This window comes from Crocodylus porosus, unplaced genomic scaffold (assembly GCF_001723895.1).
Source record: "Crocodylus porosus isolate Cpor-Errol unplaced genomic scaffold, CroPor_comp1, whole genome shotgun sequence".
NCBI classification, from domain to species: domain Eukaryota; kingdom Metazoa; phylum Chordata; order Crocodylia; family Crocodylidae; genus Crocodylus; species Crocodylus porosus.
The window spans coordinates 100,213,851-100,220,307 of record NW_017728886.1 but is presented as its reverse complement, the minus strand read 5'-3'; positions in this window follow the sequence as shown (position 1 = coordinate 100,220,307).

Sequence of the window (6,457 nt, the reverse complement as noted above, 5' to 3'; positions counted from 1 at the left end):
TTGCCGCTCTTCCGGCCTCCCCATTGGCTGCGCCGCCTCGCCCGCCCCGCCCTCATGGCGCAGGGCGGAGGCTGCAGTCAGACTGCGGCGCGGGGTGGCGCGAGCCCGAGCTGGGGGCCGCAGGGAGAGCTGCGTTACTAAAGCCTTAGCCCCACGGGCCGGCCGCTAGGGAGTCCAGGCGCACAGAGGGGAGAAGTAAAGGCCAGACCGAGCCAAAGAAGCCTTGGTAATCTGACCCTGAGGTGAAGGGGAAGAAACCTGAGAGAGCTCTTCTGGGTAAAATGCTGGCCTGAAAAAGTCTTATAGCCACGAGCAAAGAAGCTGTCTCCCGCCGCGCGCTTGCGGTTATGTTCAGGGAAACTAGACTTCGGATTATTCTCTATAAACAGACAGGATTTCACGAAATGCAACCCTGCACTCCGCAATTCAGTTTCTCCTTTTGACAAAAGCAACTTTCTAGACCCCAAACTTTGCCTAATGGCTCAGGTCAAACGCATTAACAATATTTAGCAGTAGCAGAAGGAAATGTATGAGCTGTTCTTTTTTTATCTTAACTTATAAAAGCAAAGATGTGTAAAAAAACCCCAAACAAAAAAACCAACAACAACAAAACCACACACAACCACACAAACAAACCACACACAACACCCCAAACGTTTATACTCAATTAGAAAAAAAAAATTAGACTCATTGCACCAGGAGATCAAGGCAAAATCTGTTATTTTGTTGAAGTCGTACATAATTTTATGACCTTTACTGAAGTTATTAGGCATGCATAAATTAACACTGAGCCAGGCAGAGGAAGGAACTACTGCTCCCTTCTTAACATACAGCAACCAAAAGAACTTCAGAGCCATTACACATGCTGCAAGTCTTGTAGGGTAAGGAGTCGTTCTGTTGCCCTCCCCCACCCAGAAAATCTGGGACTAAAGAGACCTGAATCCAACCCATGTGGGGGGACTGGCAGAAATTAGAAGTTGGCTTTGAGGACTGATTGTGAGTTAATACCCGTCAGAGACTGGAGATCCCTTAACTTCAAGAGATAGTTAAGACCTGCCCTGCAGACCTCATCTAATCTGTTGTGTGGAGGCAGGAGGACCCTTTGGGAGCACAGAAATTCTGTCCATGCTTAGGTATCTCATGGGCTTTAATGGGTGAAGATTTGTATAATGAAATTTGCAACACCCAGGGCATGCAAGGCTATAGGTGGACAGGCACTCCTGTGCCGTTTGTTCTGATAAAGGAGCTGCTATGTTATACATCAGAAATAGCATATGGAGCCTGGTGAGGGGAAGTTGTTACATTAATAGGGGATTGCAGGAAATAAAACAAAAAACAAAAAAACTACAAACAAAAAACCAGGAAGGCAACACAATGGCTTCCCAGATAAACAGCATTTGACTAAACACTTGAGGTGGCAATTGCAAGACAATGATATACATAAAGACTCTAATCTGAAGTGACACAGCTGTTTTGTAAAGTTGGAAACTAGAAAGCAGTAAAAACCCATGCCATCAAAAATGCTTCCCAGAAAAAGAAAATAATTAAGTTGTCAGCAGCTGCACAAGAGACTGGTGGAGACAGAGGAAGTTACTGAGGAGGACTGAAAAAGTTGAATTGTCTTTCCCCAAATCTGACAGTATACTAAATGAAAATGAAAGATGGCAAAGGATGGTGAGTGAGAAGGGACGAAAGGTAAGAGAAAATAAAGGACTTAGGAGTTTTTTTCCTAGGCTGCCTGGTATTGAAAATAGTGGCTAGATTCAAAATTGTTTCAGTGGATACTCAAGTGGGACCTAGACAGGAAATAGTGCTTTTTTGGCATTTATGCAGTAGCTGATTGAATCTGTTTTAGCTAAAAGTGCCGAAAAGCCCTACTAAAGTGCCCAATCTATACAGATGCTGCAGAGCTGGCATGAAGTAACTCACTGCAGCTTCTGGTAGCATGCAGTTTTGTTTTGTTTTTCCATCTCTGTCAGCATCCTGGATGCTTAAATCCTAAAGCAATGATCCTCAACTGGGGTGCCTTGAGATTCTTTCAGTAGTTTTGTGGGATGTCATGCAGTGTTAGCACTGTTAGGTAGGTATACAAATATGATTCATAAGAGACATCCAGACATTTCAGATAGGAATCAATAGTGTTAAAAACAGTTTGATCTGTTGTGGTGTTTCTGAATTCTTTGCAATAGAAGAATTGCTCTTATTATTTTTCTCTAGTTATAAAAAAACAAACAAACAACCACCACCACAAAAAACAAAACACACAAGTGAAAACTACGATCTGGGATTTTCTGAGAGGTGCCTCAAATATACCAAGATTGAGAACTGCTCACCTAAAGAGCGATTCCAGTTGACTTGGTGCCAGCATCCTGAAATCTCATTACGTGCAATTCCAGTACTGGATTTAGGCAATGATACCTAGACAGCCACATTTAGGTACACATCTAGGCAGAAGCACCCACAGATGTACTTCTGCAATTAACTCCATCCTAAATTCCAGGTTACCTTGGGTGGGATAGGGGAGGCTAGGGCCAGCAACTGTGCTAGCCCCAGCAGCCTTGCTTGGGGTGCTGGGGGTCTCTGGGAGCTGCAGCTGTGGCACTCCTCCAGCAGGAAGCCTGACCAGCAGCTGAAGTGTGACTCATGCCAGCCAGGCTCCAGTTTTGGGTGGTGCATGCTACCAGTATGTGTGCCACCCCACATTTTTTTGGTGGGTTTTTTTTTTTTGACCCTGAAATCTCTCAGGGTCAACCTTCCCCTCCCCCACAAAGAAAGAATGCCTCCATTTGCAGTGTATGGTGCCACAGATGGATCTGTGGCACCACATACCGCATGTCCGTGCTCATCTGGATGCACCCTAAAATGCAAATTAACATGGCTAACTACCTCTCTCAAACCAAACCAATGTAAAACCATAATAAAGCAAGCAAAAACAATTTGTGGAGCAACTTACTAGAGACATCAAATGTGATAAAACCTTTATAAAAGTATTTTGTAAGCAGGGACACTAGTAGGGACTCAATGTGGCAGTTGGACAGTCAGGGAGCAAAAGAAATACTCGAGGATAAGGCCACTGCAAGAAATTAAAGAAGTTCTTTTCTTCAGGCCTTAACTTCAGAAATTCCCATACTAGAGCCACTCATTCCAGGGGACCAGTCCATAAAACTGACTCAAAATTGAGGTGTCAGCTAAGGAAGTTATAAAGAAAATTGATAAATTAAATTGTGAAATGATTACTAACCGCATGATATTCAAACAAAAGTCCTGAAGGAATTTCAAATCAAAGTGGCAGATGCACTTACTTTAGTATGTAGCCTATTGCAAAAACCAGCCTCTGTAATGGGATACTGTAGGTAACCCATGCAACACCAGTCTTTAAGAAGGGCTTCTGAGAGGATCCAGGGAACTGCAGACTGGTGCTAATTGCTATTTCTGGCACAGGGATGAACAGAGCTTGCTAGTGTGTAATCAGTCACTCTTCCCTAGCTATTGATGTGTTATAACAACATTTTCTAAATATAGTGCCAAGAATATAATCCTTGACCTTAGCTTTTCTTAACGTTTTTACAGGTTGTTCTACTTGAACTTGATTCTTTGTGTATTCCGCAAGTAATTTTCATCTGAGGTTTTCAGTACGGGGATCCATCCAGTTAGCAGCCTCTACTGAAGCTAGGAGTTTGGTCAAAGGCACCCCTGTATGGTTCTCTAGTATACATCACAGCTTTTCATGGTAAACGAGCAGTGGACTGCAAGCCTCCCCCTGTAGCCACAGCCCTGTCCTCCAGTGCCTTAAACACAAAATACAAACATTACACTAAAGAAAGAAACCTACTATAGCATAAAACCCCCTTAGCTCCCGGAGGATGCTGACAGAACTCCTTTTTCTTGCAGTGTCAAGATCAGTCTGAACATCTAGTCCCAGACTCAGGACTATATGGCCCCTTTCCCCTCCCCCACCCATCATCTGACCTAGCCCTGCAGATAACAGGGCACAGGTGCTGCTACTTATCTCCAATCAGCAGCCCCACTTGCCCCTTGCCTGCAGGCTGGGCCCTTCCCAAGTTGTTTCTACTTAAATCAGTCTGCACTACTAGCCTCTCTCCCTATGAGCTTCCCTTCCCCAGCCTGCCTACTGTAACCTTCCTCCAAGAAGCAGAGGTAGGTCCCCTTCTACAGGGGGCACCTGCTATTGTACCATTAAGGTCTCTCTTGCTGCTGAGTCAATGCATAGCTCGTAATCTTAGAAAAGTAGGGCTAGAAGGGACCTCAGGAGGTTTGTCTAGTTAACTGCCCTGCTCAAGCCATTGCAGACAAATAATTGTATAACCTCTGATTAAACGGTTCCAAGGATGTAGATTCCACAACTTCATAAAGCTGAAGTTGGTTGCTTATTCCCAGTTCCTCTTCCAATAAAAGCTTGTTGTTGATGAAATTTTAGGATGTAATTCATTTACTATGCATATGTATTAGTTACTATGTAAAGTAATATCCTGCATCAAGTACAGAGTCATAGTTTCATAGTTTCTAGGGTCAGAAGGGACCTGAGCAGATCATCTAGTCCGACCCCCTGCCATGGCAAGAAAGAATACTGGGGTCAAATGAAGGTCAAATTAGGATGGGATTATGGGGCAAAATACTTCCTGGGCCACCACAGACTTCCTGTTGCTGCCACTAGGGGACTGTCCCAAAGAACTCTGACCACAGTCCTGCCTGGCCCAAAGCACGGTTTAGTCATGCCAGGCTGTCAACTGACAACCCCCCAGCCACTTTACTAAGTATTTGGTCTTGAATTAGGAACCAGTTTTTGGGCTGGGATTACAGCTAGAAAGCCTTGGGCCATCCCATGACATGCCTGTGCCACCGGGGCATGTAACAGGGTGCCATCCTTGGCTGCATTTTTTAAAGGCCAGTGAGTGGGGCATCCTTCCAAGTCCTGCTATATTCTCCTCCTCTTCTGGGGAGGAGCTTCCCCACTTTTGCTTTCCTGCTGCGACTTGATGTCACTTGGTTTTTAAAGAGGGAGGCTGACCCAAAGGTTCCCAGATGTGCTCTAAGGCTCACCACCTGGAAGTGGACCTTTTGCCTTAAGGGCAAAATGCACACTCGGACCTCCCCTTGATGTGCCCCATGCCTCAAGGATGTGTTTTATAATTTCCTCTTTATGTTGGGGTCTCAGCCACTGTGGACTTATCCAATAGGCCTGTCAGTCAAAACCCACTAAGCAGGGCTTGACTCTGAGGCGCTAGCTCTTTAACACACTTGGGTTCATGGCCCTCCATTTTATACTTTCCATGACACCAGGCCTACTGGCCCTTCTACACTGCACCCCTGTGGCTCCAAGCTGTCAGGGCCTCAGCCCCCTCTGGCTTTGCCCCTTTTTCTGTAGCTAGGGCTGTTCACCTAAGCCTACCCACTAGGACCCACCCAGCTTCAAGGCTCCTAGCTTCCCTTCAAGTGGCTCTGGACTCTTGGCACTAGTGCTGCACCCCTAGTGCACAGGGCTTCTTGAGCCCTCTATCATGGCACTCTAGCACTAATGAGGTCTCCTCCTCCCCTAAAGCCTCATCCACAAACCACCAGCCTTAACATTACATGTAAACAATAGGCCCCAGTGGCCATATAAGGAAAATAAATGTAGGAGAGGCAAACTGCCTGCTTACATGTGATTGGGCTTCTGTCCCCCAGCTTGTCACAGTCTTCCCAAGGAGGATGCTGCAGCTTCTCCCTAGTCACCAGAAATCCCCCTCTCTGCCACCTCCCCTGGCCTTCTCTGCCTGAGGTTTATATAGTTCTGGCCTTTCCCTTCCGGTCACCTGACCAGCCAGGAAGGCTCAATCCTTAACCCCTGCTTGACTGGATGACTGCACCCAGAAAGTCCTGGATATAAAGAGGCTGTCCTGCTTCCTGGTAACAGGGCTAGGGTTCCCTATTACAGGGACTCTCTAGGACATCTCTGACCAGAGACTTGCCTGGCCCAAAACACGGTTTGGCCATGCCAGGCTGCCAACTGACACCCCCTCTGCCCCCCAGCCACTGTACTAAATATATGGGATTGAATCAGGAACTGTTTTTTGGGCTGGGATTAGAACTAGAAATGCTTCTTGGACCACCCCACACAATGACTCTGTAGCACCAGGGGACTCTCCTGGACATCTCTGACCAAAGTCTTGCCCAACCCAAAATGTGGCTTGGCCATGCCAGGCTGCCAACTGACAGCCCCCCAGCCACTGTACTATGTATATGGGTTTGAATTAGGAACTGGTTTTTGGGGTGGGATTACATCTAGAAATCGTTCCTGAACTATCCCGTGGCATACCTCTGTGCCACTGGGGGGCTCTCCTGGACATCCCTGACAAGAGACTTGGCTGGCCAAAAACACGGTTTAGCCTTGCCAGGGTGCCAACTGACAGCACGCTGGCCACTGTACTAAGTATAATGGCTCGAATAAGGAACTGGT